Source organism: Argiope bruennichi, chromosome 1, assembly GCF_947563725.1.
Source record: "Argiope bruennichi chromosome 1, qqArgBrue1.1, whole genome shotgun sequence".
In the NCBI taxonomy this organism is placed as follows: domain Eukaryota; kingdom Metazoa; phylum Arthropoda; class Arachnida; order Araneae; family Araneidae; genus Argiope; species Argiope bruennichi.
Genome location: NC_079151.1, coordinates 88,919,451 through 88,931,543, shown reverse-complemented (window position 1 = coordinate 88,931,543; position 12,093 = coordinate 88,919,451).

Sequence of the window (12,093 nt, the reverse complement as noted above, 5' to 3'; positions counted from 1 at the left end):
TGTATGCAAAAAAAAAAAAAGTCGTCCTGAATATAATTTTTGTAATCCGATTTGATATTATGCATTTTAAAATTCCATATAACTGCTATAAATATTTCTAAAAGAGCATTTGTAAATAATGAAGAAGAATATTGAAAAATATGGATATTGTTATAAAATGCAATATTATTTTTTTCAAGATTTTTCTCTTTTAAATAGTAAATTATCCTATAAAATTTTAATAACAGTACTTAAATTATATAAATTTAATTTAAAAGACTTCCCTGTAAGACATCCTGCACAGGCTTTATAAAAATTCGTTTACTCATTTCTGATCAAATTTATTTAAAAAGAAATATTATTCATTATAGAATTAACGGAAAAGATAAATAAATATTGGGGTTTAATTGTATTTGTATAAATTGTAAAGAGACAGAGGCTTTCTCGAATAGAATTATATCTGATAGGAAATAATTATATAAAAAGTGAATGAAACAAAATATCTGTTTTCATTTAAAATCCAAACTGATTTAAATCACTCTTCTAAGAATAAGAAGGTTTTCTTAAGCAAAAATGAAAACTCGTTAATATCCAGGTTATTATCAAAAGTAGATTAAGTAGTAAACTGGTAAAAAACAACGTTGATACGTTATGAAGTATGTTAAATCACTGTACCAAGGTACTGTTGTATACGGTATATTTAGAGCTGGTTTCGAGATTTGGTATTTAAACTCGGACTGCTTTCGAAATCTGCATCAGTTCTCGACTTGAATATTCTTCCTGTGGTGCTCCAGCAAAAAAGCTGTAAAGGTATAAGACATTATAGTTTTTATTTTTGACTAGTTTATTATAATTTTCTCTAAAGAATTATTGGAAAAAATAATTATTCGACTCAACAGCAGACAACATTTTGAAGCAGTTTTTTTTTTTTTTTTGGCTCTAGCCGAGTATATAATTTTAAAGTGAGGTACTTTGGAAAAAGAAATTATATTTTTCTCCAAACGAAATTATGATTTATTATAGCCCCGAATAATACAATTTTCGCATATTGAAATTATTTTAGATTAATTAAATTAAATAAATATTTTATAAAATTAAGGTATGTCAATCGAATATTTCAATTAATTTATTAAATTAATAATTTTTGAAAAAACAATTATTTCTACTAAAATTGATGACATAGAACAAGTTATAATAAAATTAAACGAATTATTTTAGCAAACAATCGAAATTTCATGTTTAGTTTCTGAGAAAAATTAATCCATTTCTTGGTAAAAATGGTAAAACTTCTGGAAATATAGAAAATATTCTGTTGTAAATGATAATATAAAATTTCATTCTGAATTCTTCATTTACTACAATTAGGATCGTTTACGTTATCAAATTAAAATTTTAGAAATACTTATAGTGGACTGTCGTACAACGAAAAAATATTTATAGATAATTAAAAAATGGCGCTGTGCAGGACATGCTTTAATCGATGAATTTACGTAATTCCAAACATGTTTTCCATTTGTAATAATGCATACCGCTAGTGATATTTTACTTTTAAAAAAACGTTTCTTTAACTGTTATATATAAATAAAAATGAGTGTATTTATTTGCTTTTATGAATAACAATGAGAGAAAGTTATTAAATTTCTAGATATATTTTACAAGGGGTGTGGATCTATTTAATATTCTGCATGAGAGCCTGTCAAAACGTTCGTCGGGTTATATAAATTGAAATTATATGGTAGACATTTATAAGAGATTTAGTTCTCTGTACTAAATTTAGTATTATCTTCCATTAGAGGTAAATTTCATATTATAAGAATTAATTGTAAAAACGAGTGAATTATTACATATCGTAAAAATATTAGTTCTTATATTTTGATCCTATTCTGAAAAACTTTTAAAAGCATGCAAACAATTTTAAACCCTTTTAAACATTGCAAAATTATATTACATATATTCATTCAGTTCTATTGGAAAACTGATAAGCAGCTACCGATTTGCTTTAAACCCCTTTGCAATCGTCCCTAGTAGCACATATATATTGTACAATATTGTATGATACTAAGCAATATTCACAATATTGTATAATATTGTTAAATATTGCATAATATAATATTGTCCAATATTGTTCAATATTATGTGGGTTATCAGGGGTTACCTTATATCCTCCACTTACATGAAAATCCGTATTACTATTCCGTTTCTAAGTGAATTTTAAAAAATAAAGAGCATATAGAATTTTTTTTATTTGATTTACTGTAAGATGCATTAAAGATAAATTCATTCAATGAAAAATAACAGATGCCAGCAAAAATTCAAAATCTTATTTTCTCTGTCACAATATTTAATTATTAATGAAAGATCATTAATATTTTATGAGTTAAAAAAAATTGCTCACATGTCAGAAACCCATGGTTGATGATGTTATATTAAAAAAAATATATAATCAATTTTAATAAATTAATGAACTTCGAATTTTTCGATAATTATATAAAAATTCTTAATTTATAGAATATTCTCTACTAACATAAGGCATTTTTTTCCATGCAATCGTGACTGAACACATTGCTGACGATATTTTATTATTTCTCAACTATCAGCCGCACAGAAATTAAGAATATAATTTCGCTTTTTTAAATATAACAAAAACAAGCTGTGAAATTGTCAGATTTTCTTTACGCATAGTAAGGAAATATTTGATGTGCTACATGACAACTAGTGATGATATTTTCATCCTGCTAAAATAATTCAAGTTGCACGCAAAGTTTTAAAGACTGTACTATATTTAATATCATTTATCCGTGAGAGTAAAAAGGTTCTGATATTAAAAACTATGCACAAAATCAGCTTTTAAATTTCAATCCAATTTACCAATTATTTTTTAAAAATTATCTTAAACTCTTTATACATTTAGAAATTATTTACATGAAATATTTAAAAAAAAACATGATCATTAATTTCAAAGAAAAATACCGAAACTTTCTTATAATCCCCCCCCCAAAAAAAATATTATACAGAATATCAAAATTCTAATATTTATCTGAAAGTATGAGTGCTTTTTAAAAAACTGTAATACCAATAATTAATTTACTTTCAGTTTTCTAGAAAGGCTTGTTTTGATTCTTGCATTATCTTTAATATTTCATAAATTAAAATTATGTGGATTCTTTTTAATATTTTAGATGAAGGTAAGCATGAAGACCTCCCTCGTCATGCTGGCAATGGTGATATACTTTGCAGCTGCAGATCCGATTCCAGAGCCAGAACCCGGACAGTAAGTTCAATTTAAATGAATAAAACGTGTTAACTTTTAGTTATGTTTAAAAAGATCTGACCATAATAATTAAGTGAATATTAAATTACCTTTTAAAATGCATAACAATATATTTATGATTTAATAAACTAAAAATTTAAAAACCTGTAAAAATATGTTATTTTATATATTGATAGAAAAACTTTTAAAATGTTATTACATTTTCAGTGACGAGAAAAAAGTAATAGTCATCAAAGATGAGGCAGAGCATCATCACCACCATCACCATCATCATCATCACAAACATGGTCACGAACATAAACACGACCATAAACATGGACACGAACACAAACACGGCCATCATCATGGACACGATCACAAGCACCATCACAACCACGCCCATAAACATGGGCATGATCATCATCACAAACATGGACACGAACATCATCACAAACATGGACACGAACACCATCACAAACACGGACATGACCACCATCATAAGCATGGACACGATCACCACCACAAGCATGAACATGGACATCATCATGGGCACCACCACGTTCACAAACATGGTCATGATCACCATCACAAACACGGCCATCATCACGGGCATCATCATTCACATCATCACGGCCATCACCACCTGCACAAACATGGTCATGATCACCATCATAAGCATGGACAAGAACACCACCACAAGCATGGCCATCACCACCATCATGGTCACCACCATCTGCACGGACACGAACATCACCATAAACATGGACATGATCATCACCACAAACATGGACATCATCATGGTCACCACCACAGCCATGGACATCACCACGGACACCACCATAGTCATGGACATCATCACGGTCACCATCATAGCCATGGACATGATCACCACCATAAACACGGACATCATCACGGACACCATCATGGACATCATCACTCTCACCATCATGGTCATCAACACGGACACCATCATGGACATCATCACAATCACGATCACCATCATGGACACGACCATGAGCACGGGCATCACCATGGACATCATCATGGGCACCATCATGGACACCATCACAAGCATGGACATCATCATGGTCATCATCACAGTAGTTTACATGGTAATAGTTTCAGCTCCCATGGTCTTGGAGGATTCAGTTACGGTAGCTTGTAAGATCCGCAGAGCTTCTTATGGTGCATCTACATGTACAACAAAATCATTCTCACTAAATATATGTTCTTACTGGAATTCGCACTGCAAAGTATTTCAGGAAAGGAACGGGAAAATAACGATAAGTGGCAAAATGCCTATGTTACTTGTGGGCAACTTGGAATAAATTGTGCATGATTTACTCTTTTCCTAAAACTTTATTTATTTATTTATATTTATTTCTGCTTCTCTCAGCATTTATAAGCATCCACTAGAGATTGACACAATTCTGCTGAACGGGACTGAGATCTTCTATATTGTTTTGAGCTCTCAAATATGAGTTCTTGCTTTTAGTGCATATTTATTTATATCATTTGTTGTCACTCCAATAAAGTTACTCCAATAATAATATATGTCTTACATTTCATTTTTGTAAATTTACTTTAATAATTTTCTCTTTTTTCTATATATAAAAAAAATATATTTTTCTAGGAAGATATTAAACGTTTTGTTTAAATATATAGAAGAAAATTAATCTGCATATTTCGTCGGTGTATCTAACAAATGACTCCCATCTAATGATAATGAGAAATCATTGAATTTTAAGTTTTTTAAATACCACATTAATCTGCATATTAATGTAAAAAATGTATTTTTACACGATACTTGATAGAGGATAATTTTTCGCAATTGCTCAGATTATTAAAGGAGAAATGTATCTTTGAAATTATATGTTTATCTGTTTTCGCTGTACAAGACAAATTCTGTGATTTAAAACTGCCAAATGTATTGGGTTGGCAACTAAGTAATTACGGATTTCACTCATAGATGGCTTCAGTTGAATTTTTAGGTTTGCAGACGTTGTACAAATGTAAAACACATTTTGTTATTTGATAGTTGGCAATTCAGCTGTCAATCAGTAAAAAAAGTTTTTTGATCGGTTGCGTAGTTTTCGTTTGGCATTCGTTGAAAAATGGAAAATCAAAAGGAACATTTTCGTCATATTTTGCCTTTTTATTTCCGAAAAAGGAAAAAACGCATCGCAAGCTCATAATAAGTTATGTGCTGTGTATGGTGACGAAGCCTTAAAAGAACGGCAGTGTTAAAATTGGTTTGCCAAATTTCGTTCTGGTGATTTTTCACTCAAAGATGAAAAACGCTCTGGTCGTCCAGTTGAAGTTGATGACGACCTAATGAAAGCAATAATCTATTCGAATCGTCACAGTACAACACGTGAGATTGCAGAGAAGCTTCATGTATCACATACATGCATTGAAAATCACTTAAAACAACTTGGCTATGTTCAAAAACTCGATACATGGGTTCCTCACGAACTGAAAGACACGCATTTAACGCAACGCATTAACAGCTGCGATTTGCTAAAGAAACGTAATGAAAATGATCCATTTTTAAAACGACGGATAACTGGCGATGAAAAATGGGCTGTTTACAACAATATCAAACGGAAAAGATCGTGGAGCAGGCCAGGTGAACCAACTCAAACAACATCAAAAGCTGATATTCATCAAAAGAAGGTTTTGTTATCAGTTGGGTGTGATTACAAAGGAATTGTCTACTTTGAACTCTTACCACCCAGCCGAACGATCAATTCTGATGTCTACATTGAACAACTAACGAAATTAAACAATGAAGTTGAAGAAAAGCGGCCCGAATTGACAAATTAAAACGGTGTTGTATTCCATCATGACAATGCAAGGCCACACACATCTTTGATCACTCGGCAAAAATTATTGGAGCTTGGTTGGGATGTTTTGCCACATCCACCATATAGTCCTGAAATTGCACCATCTGATTACTTTTTGTTTCGATCTTTGCAAAACTCCTTGAATGGTAAAAATTTCAATAATGATTATAATGTCAAATCGTACCTGATTCAGTTTTTTGCTAATAAAAACCAGAAGTTTTATGAACGTGGGATTATGATGCTGCCTGAAAGATGACAAAAGGTCATTGATCAAAATGGGCAATACATTACAGAATAAAGTTGTTTAGTTCCATGAAAAAATTGTCTTTGATTTTCTAAAAAAAATCCGCAATTCCTTAGTTGCCAACCCAATAGTACAAATATAATTTGAATGTGTATCTCAGATATTTATTTTTCAAATTTTCATACGAATTTCACTTTTATAAGAATTAAATGATATTGAAGTTGTTTTCCACGATAACCCTGAAAAGAATTTTTACAGCATTTTTAAATTTGAAAAAAACTATTTTAATCTATTTTGTTGTGTAAATGGTTACTGCACTTTAATAATTATTTAAAATATTTTTTAATAGTTTCGAACCATATTTTTTATATTTTTGATAAAATTCAAACCATTTCCATAGTATTACTTAATATTTGTTCAAGTGATTTTATTAGAAGGATTATGCGTGTCATTTATTCAGCTTACAAGAGAAATAAGAAGAAGTTACTGTCTTTTAAAAGACATCGCGCAGTTAAAGAATGAAATGATCAAGCAGTTTCCTCTTACAAGTAGAGATTTAACACAAATAAAATACAGCAATTACTCCAGGGAAAAAAGATAGTCTACAATGTAGTAATTATCTACTAATTTATATTAATTTTCATTCATTTTTCATTGTACTCTTGAAGCTGCTGAATACAAAAACATACCATTGTTGACATTCGTTTCAGAACATTCAGACATCGTTAAGTTTAGTCATCGTTAAATTATTTAATGCTTAAAATTTCTTTAAAATTTGCATTAAAATGAATTAAAAGCCTTAACAAGATTATTGTAATTTCTAGTAATTTTCCTTATTAAACATTCTAGATTTATGACGATATTTGTATTATAAAGTAAAATCAATTATGTTCAATGGGCAGAACAAAAGAATATCCTACTTCTTCAGCAAGATATTTCTTGCAGTTAAATTCTTATTCATACTTTTATCTTTTCAGTATTCAAACAGACTTCACCAGCGTTAATTACCATTATCAATGCAGAATTAAACATTATGATGAAAAATACCCATTCATTAATTTATTTACTTACTCTTTAACTTGGAAAGGAATATGAACTTTTTTTTGAATATGGGTATAAAGAAATTAATTAAAGTAAATTTTTTTATCAATCCTGTAATAAAATAAAATGAAGAAACTTCTGCTTACGCAAATTTTTTTTACAGATATAAATATGTTTTACCATTTTTATTTCATTAGGTATTCCTAATATCGACCTAATTCGCTATTTGGAATTTCGAAATTGAATATAAGAACTTTATTTAATTCATTTATGTTCTGCGGCTTTTAGCTTCTGCTCTCAATAATTTTAAATTATGTTCCTGAGCATAATCTTATTATGTTTATGAAATGAAAAAAAAAATAAAAACACAGGAATATTCTAAAGGTAATTAATACTTTCAGATTGAAATAAAAACTAAGAAAATTATGCATGAGTAACTAATTCTTCAATTAAACTTTTCATTAAGATAATAATAAATATAATTTAATGACTAAATTCATTAGTAAATTTCATTTATAGTTATCATTTGATAATTCCTTTTTAATAGCAAAAGTTTTAAAAAGGAGGAAATGGAAATATATATTCGAATTATGTTCTCATGTGCTTTAATGATATCCTTTTAATATCTTTTAAAATATTTTTTTCGACCTAGCTTTCTGAAGAAGAAAAAATTAGCTTTAAAACGATTAGATTCTTTAATTGGTATTTTAGGCTCATTTTGAATTTTTTTTTTAGCATTCTTTTCCTTATGCACCTCATCAAGAAACAGCAGAAAGCATTTCCGTCAAAGGATGGGAAGTGTTTCGGTGTAAAATTGTTTTCACAGAAATTCATGTGTCCTAAATTTCATTTTCAGAAATTTAGGACACATGAAATGAAACTGATGTGTATTATCTTATTTCTCTTAATATCGAAAAAAAAATTATAGATAAGTTTGGAATTTTTTTTATTAGTATTATAAAAAATGGAACAATTTCTTTCTTTTTTACCAGCTTTAAAGTCATTAGACTGACAAGACTGACAGAAATATGGAATTGAAATAAAAAATAGAGGGAAAATTTTGAAACATAAGCCATTGAAAAAAATCGATGCCCTATTTCAGAGAAATTAATTTTAAAACTGAATAAATATCAAAGCAAAATAAAAAAGAATTTTTTTAAAAAAAATTATTTAAAAATTACTGGTTTAGTTTAGTTATATTAACGTCCCGTTTGAAGCAACACTAGGACTATTTTGGGACGGACCTCGTAATTTTGAACCACGGTCAGATGACGAGGACGACACCTGAGCTGGCACCCCCCTCTCCACACCACACCAGCGGGTTAAAAATTACTGGAGATATATGAAACATACTACTGCCTATGCTTTACGTAATAGAGATGGAAATTCTAGGTTTAATGAATAGGGCATGTCCAATCGAAAAGAAATCTACGACTCTACCTACTTAATTTAACAAAGAAGAAATTTGAAATTTCTCTGTTAATTGTTCTGTACGTCAGGAAAAACTACTTAAAAATAGTTTGTGTCGTATGAAATGAAAGTGAGGAAGCAAGTAATGAATCGTCTAAAATTTCTTCGAAAAATTTAATTTTATGTCCCAAATTGCATTGTAAATCGGTATTTTAATTTATCACCATTAGAATTACGTGTATTGATGAGATAACACCTTACTGGAATGGTTTTGAATTTTAAAGAACTATTAATTTGATCTATTTTATATAAATAATATTAATTTTTAAGATTCTTGGTAATTCATATCTATGTTTGGAATCTTGCGATTTCTATTCAGTTTTAGAATTTTATTTTGTTTTCACAAATTTTTCATATTTTAACTTATTAATGCTTTAGATGTTAATACATTTTATGGGGAATATACTCATACAACGTTTCTTTCTCATCATAACCAATTTTGGCTTTTGCACCATACAAATCTAAATTCCAATTCCAATTCGCGAAGAATAATCAAATTAACACACAAAAATCAATTTTCCTTTTGGAAACGATAAACAATCTACTATGTATGAAATTGAACATATGTTCCGATGATGTAGCGATCTTTAAGGTAGTGGTTTTATGTACTACATTAGTCCGAACCATGCGAGTTATGTTCATATGCTTGCGATTAAAACCATTATTCTATCGGAGAACTGTTAGTCGTTACATATTGTCTGTTCCATGTGAATTCGAACATAAATATCGATATCTCTAACATATTATGATAAATATATTGCGCAGTATGGCCAACGAATGGCTCTTGAGCCAATAAACTTGAGCAGATGTCTCACACATTCCGCAATTAAGTTTGATTACTCAACGCTGAGACATTTTTAATGCTTTAACGAGACATTATTGATACACTTTGTCAGTTGTTTATTTCAATATCATAGCTTTACAAACTATTTTGTATCACATTCCTCTTTCTGTATGCTTTCATCTACCAAAGAAATTCCATGGATATATATTATGTCTGAAATGGCATGGAAACTACAGAACCTGGTTAACCTAAAGCAACAGGAACTACCAACTACTATAGAGCAAGTTAAATTAATACAGAAAAGAGTAGTTACTTTTTTACAATTTCATAATTCCTAAAGATAATATACATTTCACTCGAAGATCATCATGAGAAGAAGATTTCTTATTATAAATAGTTTTCCTAATTGGATAATAAATAGAATATTATTAAATTCAGTACATAGTTGGAAATGCCATTTCGTATAAAAAATAAAGGGTTTTGAACTATATTGATACAAAATCCCAGGTATTATATCATATTAGATTTTACTATACAATATCGTGGAATATTATTCTATAATATTATATATATATATATATATATATATATATATATATATATATATATATATATGTAATGATATTTTAACTCTAATTTCAATTTAATTAATTTTCAAGATTTTATCTTAATTTAGCCCATAGTAACTTCATTCTAAAATATTCTCTTATTTTGTGATCCAATTCCACTGTCTCTACTTAATTAATTCAAGAGAAGCTTTTTTAAATTGCTGAATCAGCTAAAATCTAACTTTCCCACACTGCGCGTGAAGAGATAAAATACCGCTGATCAGGCAAATTCTTTTTTTAAATCTCCCTGTGTTTCCCCTGCCTTGTCCACGCGTATAACGAAAATCCCTATTGAAATCTCATAATACATTAGCACTGTAAAGAAATATTTTCCCTATCAAAATGATAGGTTATATAAGACCAGGGATGAAATGGCCAAGAGCTTTTTCCTCATTCCTTTTCTGTGTCGTTCTGTGTGCTCATCGCTTGTACATATGCCTGCTTTTTCAAAATGAAATAAAACGACGTCACGAAATTAAAAGTATCTTTATTGTCTTCAAACTGCATTCTGCTTCACATAAAAAATGCTTATATATATATATATATATGAAATGCGTATATTATACGATAGCATTCTACATCGTATATTATCCACATGCTACTGCGGATGCGGAAGGCCTTATTGTTCTTTTCTTGCTATATCCATGCAAAAACCTTTTATCATTTGAGAGCGCATTTATCAAAAGTTTCTCAGTACAATTATTGCTTGTTTAAGAAAGTCATGAGTTTCACACACATATGACAGTTTGCAAGTATGCCCAAATTTCATGACAAAGACGCGATACGTTTTTTTATAAACATTCTCTTTAAGAAAATAGAAGATGAATGAATAGAAAACATCCATTAAAAGTTTTTAAGTGTGTCACACAGAATGAAAGTAAAGCTGGCATTTGAGCTAATAAATAAATGGGTTTGCTCTTTCTAGTCTGTAAAGTTTCTACACGTTAAATGGTTACTCGAAACAAAAAGAACATGGCGAATAAAAAAACACATGTTGCAGTGCTATGTTGGATTATATAGAAATATATCTCACGTGATTTTTTTTTTTTTTAATCTTAAAAATTTTAGAAAAAACTGATTGTAATATTGCAACCTGATTTTTTTTTTGCCTATTTTTCTAGAGTTATTATTTTTTTTATTGAACATTTATAAATTCCCCGTGCACCACAAAGTATCACACGGGGTTTAGAGAAGTAAGTATGTAACACATAACAAAAAGAAAAAGAAGAAAATTTAACAGTTATGAAGGATTACAGATGTCAACAATAAATTTACAGAAATTTTCAAAAGCACTTCTAGTGGAAATAAGTTGGTGAAACTCTGTAGGCCAATTTATATTCATGTGCTTGAGAGCCAGTCTTAGGGTCTGTCTTTCTTTGACAAACTTGGAACATAGAAGGAGCACATGTTCAACATTTTCCTCCCCACCAATATTACAATCGCAGGAAGATGACGGAAACAAATTAAATTTGTACAAATAACTTTTGAAGTTACCATGACCAGTTAGAAATTGGGTTATTTTGTAATTAGTATAAAAATGATGGCATGACAGTCTCTTATTAATGGATGGAAAAAATTTCTTTGTTAAGCTCCCTTTAATTGAAAGGAGGTATTCTTGATTAAAAGACTCCACCATTTTTTCTCTCGTAATCTTCTTGTAAAAGGATTTAGGAATATTAACGTCAATGTCGATTTTGCGCTTAGTGGCAGCTTTTGCAAGCCAATCGGGCCGCTCATTTCCATAAATGCCCGTGTGTCCACGAACAAATGCAAAAACTATTGAGATATTTTTATATTTCAGGCTTTTAATTTGCTTTTGGATTTCAACGATTATGTTGTTAGACGAAGAAATACATTTCAGAGAATCCAAG